Source organism: Protomyctophum bolini (assembly GCF_963924005.1).
Source record: "Protomyctophum bolini genome assembly, chromosome: 17".
Taxonomy (NCBI): domain Eukaryota; kingdom Metazoa; phylum Chordata; class Actinopteri; order Myctophiformes; family Myctophidae; genus Protomyctophum; species Protomyctophum bolini.
Window position 1 is genome coordinate 42731590 of NC_137878.1, and position 10000 is coordinate 42741589.

Sequence of the window (10000 nt, forward strand, 5' to 3'; positions counted from 1 at the left end):
TGTTGAAAAATAACAGATCTACAAGCTCATAGCGGAACAACAGCAACATGAGGTTATTCTGAAAACTGTCCCCGGTCTAAATGACTTAATGAATAAACATACTGAATATGCAAATATCACTTAATGAATAAACATACTGAATATGTAAATATCACTTCATGAATAAACATACTGAATATCACGGCTGTCGGGAGGAATCCTCATAACTCCATTTCAGATTTTGTTCCATAAATTGGTGCTACTGAACAGCCTTTACGTTTGTGTGTTGTTATGGACATATTGAACCAATGGAAACACCCTTTACGTCTGTGTGTTATTATGGACATATTGAACCAATAGAAACCCCCTTTACGTCTGTGTGTGTAACGGACATATTGAACCAATGGAAACCCCCTTTACGTTTGTGTGTTGTTATGGAAATATTGAACCAATAGAAACCCCCTTTACGTCTGTGTGTTGTTATGGACATATTGAACCAATAGAAACCCCCTTTACGTCTGTGTGTTGTTATGGACATATTGAACCAATGGAAACACCCTTTACGTCTGTGTGTTGTTATGGACATATTGAACCAATAGAAACCCCCTTTACGTCTGTGTGTGTTATGGACATATTGAACCAATAGAAACCCCCTTTACGTCTGTGTGTTGTTATGGACATATTGAACCAATAGAAACCCCCTTTACGTCTGTGTGTTGTTATGGACATATTGAACCAATAGAAACCCCCTTTACGTCTGTGTGTTGTTATGGACATATTGAACCAATAGAAACACCCTTTACGTCTGTGTGTTGTTATGGACATATTGAACCAATGGAAACACCCTTTACGTCTGTGTGTTGTTATGGACATATTGAACCAATGGAAACACCCTTTACGTCTGTGTGTTGTTATGGACATATTGAACCAATGGAAACACCCTTTACGTCTGTGTGTGTTATGGACATATTGAACCAATGGAAACACCCTTTACGTCTGTGTGTTGTTATGGACATATTGAACCAATGGAAAGTATCAAAAAGAGCTTCTGAAAGAACCTCTTAACTCCATTTGATCCTCAAACTGTCAGTAGAAACACTTAACTCCACTGCTCTGTGGGGGGGGGGGGGCACTGACTGTGTGTGTTTGGGGGGGGGGGGGGGGCACTGACTGCAGCTCAGCCTCAGAGCCGCGTGGAAGATAAACTAAAAGAACAACTGTGTGTGTGTGTGTGTGTGTGTGTGTGTGTGCGCGTTTGTGTGTGCGTGTGTGTGTGTGCGCGCTAATCAAACGTGGAGATCCATTGCCAGTGGAGTTAAGAGGTTTTCTCTGTCATTGATAAGAACTATCTTGACAGAGACCTAACTCCATTTGAGCTGTATTCGGGTAAAGTGGTGATAATATAATGACACATGCAAGTATCTGATAATATACAAAGTCACGATACCAACTTTGATGAGGCAGTATTGGTTTGTTTAAAAAATATAAGGTTTTCTTCAATTTCTGAAAAACGCCCGACAGCAGAGATATGTAAACACCTCAACATGAATAAACAGATATGTAAACATCACTACATTAATAAACATCTTTGTAGATCTTTGTAGATCTTTTTTAATAGTGTGAGGTTTATGGATTTTTATAGTGTGATAACCCTAACCCTAACCGCAAGCACGGGAGCAGCGCATGTCGGACCATCGCTTTTTCGCATCGCAGCGAATGTCCCCCCGCTGTGGAGCGGACCGTTGCCCCGTCGGCTAGAATGCTGTTGGAAAAAAGGCCTCCCTGGCTTATTGTTGGTGTCAGACGGTAACAGCATTTTCAAACACCTCCCATTCCAATCCATTCCATTCCATGCTGCGCTGCAACTCTCTGCTACACCACGGCTCTAAATCCATTCCATTCCATTCCATGCTGCGCTGCAACTCTCTGCTACACCACGGCTCTAAATCCATTCCATTCCATTCCATGCTGCGCTGCAACTCTCTGCTACACCACGGCTCTAAATCCATTCCATTCCATTCCATGCTGCGCTGCAACTCTCTGCTACACCACGGCTCTAAATCCATTCCATTCCATTCCATGCTGCGCTGCAACTCTCTGCTACACCACGGCTCTAAATCCATTCCATTCCATTCCATGCTGCGCTGCAACTCTCTGCTACACCACGGCTCTAAATCCATTCCATTCCATGCTGCGCTGCAACTCTCTGCTACACCACGGCTCTAAATCCATTCCATTCCATTCCATGCTGCGCTGCAACTCTCTGCTACACCACGGCTCTAAATCCATTCCATTCCATTCCATGCTGCGCTGCAACTCTCTGCTACACCACGGCTCTAAATCCATTCCATTCCATTCCATGCTGCGCTGCAACTCTCTGCTACACCACGGCTCTAAATCCATTCCATTCCATGCTGCGCTGCAACTCTCTGCTACACCACGGCTCTAAATCCATTCCATTCCATTCCATGCTGCGCTGCAACTCTCTGCTACACCACGGCTCTAAATCCATTCCATTCCATTCCATGCTGCGCTGCAACTCTCTGCTACACCACGGCTCTAAATCCATTCCATTCCATTCCATGCTGCGCTGCAACTCTCTGCTACACCACGGCTCTAAATCCATTCCATTCCATTCCATGCTGCGCTGCAACTCTCTTCTACACCACGGCTCTAAATCCATTCCATTCCATTCCATGCTGCGCTGCAACTCTCTGCTACACCACGGCTCTAAATGAAGACTCATGAATTATTCCTTCGTATCCCCGGATAGTTTTTTTGTGTTGCCTCGTTGGTTCATCTGATAAAAAGTTGACTGCAGAATTCTGCTGTTGACTTAGAGAGACCAGCGACAGAAAAACGTGTGTTTGTGTGAGAGACAGATGGAAATATACATTTAGCAGACACTCTTGATCCAGAGCCATTTACAGTAAGCATGGTGTAAATTAAATCACCATGTTTACAATACTGAGTTAGTGTGGAAGTGTCCTTGAGCAAGACTCTGGACCCCTGATTGCTCCTGATGTGCTGGTTTAGTGCCTTGCATGGTTTCCCCCGCCATCGGTGTATGCATGTGTGTGTCACGCACACGCACACACACACTGACACACGCACACACTGTCACACACACACACACACACTGACACACACGTACGTCCTGTCATAGCATGTAGATACGGTGTTGTGCTAAAGCGTGTCCTTCCTCCTCCTCCTCCACAGATACTTCAAAGAGAATGAATTAAATACAGAAAGGAAGGAAATGCTCCGGGGGAACACAACACACACACACACACACGCACGCACGCACGCACGAACGCACATACACACGTATGCACGCATGCATGCACTCTCTTGATGTACCTTGTGACTGATTGATTATTCTGGGCTGGGATGTCCGACTCCAAACACACTTTGAACTGCGATAACGGGCAAACCGTGCAACGTATTCGAATTCCGTCTGAACCACGACAAAGTTGATGGCCTCGTGTGCTGTTTGACGTTTAAATCGTGTGTCTACGTAACAGTATGCCAGAGCAATGTGGCTCCAAAGTAACGCGTGGTTTTTACCCCGCGTTTCCCCATTCACTTTGAATGGGAATTATTCGCGTCGTTTATTGCGAAGTACGTCGGCACGGTAACGCGAATCGGAAAGAAAAGCACAAGCACACCGTTCCCGGCCGAGCCGCACGTTTGGATGTATATATTGCGGGGCTTTGGTAAACCGTGCGGCCGGCCGTAGAGGTCAAAGTTCCGCGTATTGATAATTATTACGATTACGATTATTACGAGTAAGTATGTGTTGCGGATTTCAACCTGTGTTTCTGCCATTGCATGCATGCATGGCAGGCACCCAGAATGATATGTGTAGAAGCAGGAGATTTCAAACTATTTCATGTCAAGGACCCCATAAATTATATGTAATTGGCCGCCGACCACCGTCTGTAAATGCATTATTCCAGGAACCCCTCAGAAGCAAAGGTTTGAGTTAAAAACGTTCGCTCTGAAAGAATATATATATTCAAAGATGTGTGCCGCAATTTCACGATAGCAGAAATAGCAGACTTGTAGATCTGCTATTTTTCAATAGCTAAAGCATGACACGGTTAACAAAGGTGCAGACGATCAGAAATCAGCAGAGAGTGAGCGACGTTTGCGCTACTCCATGCCGAATTGAAGTGGACCCAGACTTTGTTTTTTTTTCTCCCTGGAAAATAAAAACGTCTGGGTTTCCGTCGAGGCTACTGCCCGAGCGACCTCACTCATGCGACTCCTCCTCCATGTCTCTCACTGTCACTCAAGTGACTATACTGGCCAATCACAGCGCGTCTTTCCCGGGACTTATTATGTTTACGCACGCGGATGGAAGCTGCTCATTGAAATGCAAAATGCTTTGCAAGGAATCTTGGGGGAAAATTGTGCCTTCCATTCTGACACCGCGCCTCAGAGCCGGAAGACGTTTATATATATATATATATATATATATATATATAACATAATATCTGAATGAAATATTTTGGGTCTTACAGAATTTTGCGTTTGTTTTCCAGAACCGCTCACCACCGCCGCTATGATGATGCTGCAGTGTCTCTAGAGGCCTGAGGAGGGCGCCACTACCTCCAGCTAACCCCCCCCCCCCCCCCCCCCCCAACGCCACTCATGGCCCCCCTGGTGGCCGCGAGGCAGCATTGCAGCCACACTTCCTCCGGATAATCTCGATTGAGGCGCGATGAAGACCGCCAGCCGCCCCGCCCCGCCCCCCCAGGCGGGCGGGGGAGGGGCCGGGCGCCCCCCGCTGGTCCAGACGAGGCGCTACAACGCCGTGAGGGGCGGAGTCTATCCCTCCTTCCTGTTCCCGTCGGTCATCAGCTCCCTGGCGCCGCCTAGCGCACGCAGGCTGCACCTGCAGCACACCGCCAGCAGGGGGAGCACTACTCCTTCACATGGAGGTGAGTACAACATAGCACACACACACACGCACGCACGCACGCGCGCATGCACACACACACACGCACGCACGCACGCACGCACGCACGCACGCACGCACGCACGCACGCACGCACGCACGCACACACACCCACACACACAGTCTGGTGACAGACTCCTCTCCTCTCCTCTGTTTCATGTCAGCTGTCACAGCTGTCTCCAGCCAGATGCTAATGCCATAATGACCTCATAATGACATTATGTAGTGAATCTGCAGAGTGTAAACGTCCTGGTGGCAACAACAGGTCGAGGGAGGGACTCTAACTGATGTCAACAACAGGCTGTAGGGGTGAGAAATGCACCCTGTAGGGGTGAGAAATGCACCCTGTAGGGGTGATAAATGCACCATGTTGTGATGTTGTAGAGGTGATAAATGCACCATGTTGTGATGCTGTAGAGGTGATAAATGCACCATGTTGTGATGTTGTAGAGGTGATAAATGCACCATGTTGTGATGCTGTAGAGGTGATAAATGCACCATGTTGTGATGTTGTAGAGGTGATAAATGCACCATGTTGTAGAGGTGATAAATGCACCATGTTGTGATGTTGTAGAGGTGATAAATGCACCATGTTGTGATGCTGTAGAGGTGATAAATGCACCATGTTGTGATGTTGTAGAGGTGATAAATGCACCATGTTGTGATGTTGTAGAGGTGATAAATGCACCATGTTGTGATGCTGTAGAGGTGATAAATGCACCATGTTGTGATGCTGTAGAGGTAATAAATGCACCATGTTGTGATGTTGTAGAGGTGATAAATGCACCATGTTGTGATGTTGTAGAGGTGATAAATGCACCATGTTGTGATGTTGTAGAGGTGATAAATGCACCATGTTGTGATGCTGTAGAGGTGATAAATGCACCATGTTGTGATGTTGTAGAGGTGATAAATGCACCATGTTGTGATGTTGTAGAGGTGATAAATGCACCATGTTGTGATGCTGTAGAGGTGATAAATGCACCATGTTGTGATGCTGTAGAGGTGATAAATGCACCATGTTGTGATGTTGTAGAGGTGATAAATGCACCATGTTGTGATGCTGTAGAGGTGATAAATGCACCATGTTGTGATGTTGTAGAGGTGATAAATGCACCATGTTGTGATGCTGTAGAGGTGATAAATGCACCATGTTGTAGAGGTGATAAATGCACCATGTTGTGATGTTGTAGAGGTGATAAATGCACCATGTTGTAGAGGTGATAAATGCACCATGTTGTGATGCTGTAGAGGTGATAAATGCACCATGTTGTGATGTTGTAGAGGTGATAAATGCACCCTGTTGTGATGTTGTAGAGGTGATAAATGCACCATGTTGTAGAGGTGATAAATGCACCATGTTGTGATGTTGTAGAGGTGATAAATGCACCATGTTGTGATGTTGTAGAGGTGATAAATGCACCATGTTGTGATGTTGTAGAGGTGATAAATGCACCATGTTGTGATGCTGTAGAGGTGATAAATGCACCATGTTGTGATGCTGTAGAGGTGATAAATGCACCATGTTGTGATGCTGTAGAGGTGATAAATGCACCATGTTGTGATGTTGTAGAGGTGATAAATGCACCATGTTGTGATGCTGTAGAGGTGATAAATGCACCATGTTGTAGAGGTGATAAATGCACCATGTTGTGATGTTGTAGAGGTGATAAATGCACCATGTTGTAGAGGTGATAAATGCACCATGTTGTGATGCTGTAGAGGTGATAAATGCACCATGTTGTGATGCTGTAGAGGTGATAAATGCACCATGTTGTGATGCTGTAGAGGTGATAAATGCACCATGTTGTGATGCTGTAGAGGTGATAAATGCACCATGTTGTGATGTTGTAGAGGTGATAAATGCACCATGTTGTAGAGGTGATAAATGCACCATGTTGTGATGCTGTAGAGGTGATAAATGCACCATGTTGTGATGCTGTAGAGGTGATAAATGCACCATGTTGTGATGTTGTAGAGGTGATAAATGCACCATGTTGTGATGCTGTAGAGGTGATAAATGCACCATGTTGTAGTGGTGATAAATGCACCATGTTGTAGAGGTGATAAATGCACCATGTTGTGATGTTGTAGAGGTGATAAATGCACCATGTTGTGATGTTGTAGAGGTGATAAATGCACCATGTTGTAGTGGTGATAAATGCACCATGTTGTAGAGGTGATAAATGCACCATGTTGTGATGTTGTAGAGGTGATAAATGCACCATGTTGTGATGTTGTAGAGGTGATAAATGCACCATGTTGTGATGTTGTAGAGGTGATAAATGCACCATGTTGTGATGCTGTAGAGGTGATAAATGCACCATGTTGTGATGCTGTAGAGGTGATAAATGCACCATGTTGTGATGCTGTAGAGGTGATAAATGCACCATGTTGTGATGTTGTAGAGGTGATAAATGCACCATGTTGTAGAGGTGATAAATGCACCATGTTGTGATGCTGTAGAGGTGATAAATGCACCATGTTGTGATGCTGTAGAGGTGATAAATGCACCATGTTGTGATGTTGTAGAGGTGATAAATGCACCATGTTGTGATGCTGTAGAGGTGATAAATGCACCATGTTGTAGAGGTGATAAATGCACCATGTTGTGATGTTGTAGAGGTGATAAATGCACCATGTTGTGATGCTGTAGAGGTGATAAATGCACCATGTTGTGATGTTGTAGAGGTGATAAATGCACCATGTTGTGATGTTGTAGAGGTGATAAATGCACCCTGTTGTGATGTTGTAGAGGTGATAAATGCACCATGTTGTGATGTTGTAGAGGTGATAAATGCACCATGTTGTGATGCTGTAGAGGTGATAAATGCACCATGTTGTGATGCTGTAGAGGTGATAAATGCACCATGTTGTAGAGGTGATAAATGCACCATGTTGTGATGTTGTAGAGGTGATAAATGCACCATGTTGTAGAGGTGATAAATGCACCATGTTGTGATGTTGTAGAGGTGATAAATGCACCATGTTGTGATGCTGTAGAGGTGATAAATGCACCATGTTGTAGAGGTGATAAATGCACCATGTTGTGATGCTGTAGAGGTGATAAATGCACCATGTTGTGATGTTGTAGAGGTGATAAATGCACCATGTTGTAGAGGTGATAAATGCACCATGTTGTGATGTTGTAGAGGTGATAAATGCACCATGTTGTAGAGGTGATAAATGCACCATGTTGTAGAGGTGATAAATGCACCATGTTGTAGAGGTGATAAATGCACCATGTTGTGATGCTGTAGAGGTGATAAATGCACCATGTTGTGATGTTGTAGAGGTGATAAATGCACCATGTTGTGATGCTGTAGAGGTGATAAATGCACCATGTTGTGATGTTGTAGAGGTGATAAATGCACCATGTTGTGATGTTGTAGAGGTGATAAATGCACCATGTTGTGATGTTGTAGAGGTGATAAATGCACCATGTTGTGATGCTGTAGAGTTGATAAATGCACCATGTTGTGATGCTGTAGAGGTGATAAATGCACCATGTTGTGATGTTGTAGAGGTGATAAATGCACCATGTTGTGATGTTGTAGAGGTGATAAATGCACCATGTTGTGATGTTGTAGAGGTGATAAATGCACCATGTTGTGATGTTGTAGAGGTGATAAATGCACCATGTTGTGATGCTGTAGAGTTGATAAATGCACCATGTTGTGATGCTGTAGAGGTGATAAATGCACCATGTTGTGATGTTGTAGAGGTGATAAATGCACCATGTTGTAGAGGTGATAAATGCACCATGTTGTGATGTTGTAGAGGTGATAAATGCACCATGTTGTAGAGGTGATAAATGCACCATGTTGTAGAGGTGATAAATGCACCATGTTGTAGAGGTGATAAATGCACCATGTTGTGATGCTGTAGAGGTGATAAATGCACCATGTTGTGATGTTGTAGAGGTGATAAATGCACCATGTTGTGATGCTGTAGAGGTGATAAATGCACCATGTTGTGATGTTGTAGAGGTGATAAATGCACCATGTTGTGATGTTGTAGAGGTGATAAATGCACCATGTTGTGATGTTGTAGAGGTGATAAATGCACCATGTTGTGATGCTGTAGAGTTGATAAATGCACCATGTTGTGATGCTGTAGAGGTGATAAATGCACCATGTTGTGATGCTGTAGAGGTGATAAATGCACCATGTTGTAGAGGTGATAAATGCACCATGTTGTAGAGGTGATAAATGCACCATGTTGTGATGCTGTAGAGGTGATAAATGCACCATGTTGTGATGCTGTAGAGGTGATAAATGCACCATGTTGTAGAGGTGATAAATGCACCATGTTGTGATGTTGTAGAGGTGATAAATGCACCATGTTGTGATGTTGTAGAGGTGATAAATGCACCATGTTGTGATGCTGTAGAGGTGATAAATGCACCATGTTGTGATGCTGTAGAGGTGATAAATGCACCATGTTGTAGAGGTGATAAATGCACCATGTTGTAGAGGTGATAAATGCACCATGTTGTGATGCTGTAGAGGTGATAAATGCACCATGTTGTAGAGGTGATAAATGCACCATGTTGTGATGTTGTAGAGGTGATAAATGCACCATGTTGTGATGCTGTAGAGGTGATAAATGCACCATGTTGTGATGCTGTAGAGGTGATAAATGCACCATGTTGTGATGCTGTAGAGGTGATAAATGCACCATGTTGTGATGCTGTAGAGGTGATAAATGCACCATGTTGTGATGTTGTAGAGGTGATAAATGCACCATGTTGTGATGCTGTAGAGGTGATAAATGCACCATGTTGTAGAGGTGATAAATGCACCATGTTGTAGAGGTGATACATGCACCATGTTGTGATGCTGTAGAGGTGATAAATGCACCATGTTGTGATGTTGTAGAGGTGATAAATGCACCATGTTGTGATGCTGTAGAGGTGATAAATGCACCATGTTGTGATGTTGTAGAGGTGATAAATGCACCATGTTGTAGAGGTGATAAATGCACCATGTTGTGATGCTGTAGAGGTGATAAATGCACCATGTTGTGATGTTGTAGAGGTGATAAATGCACCATGTT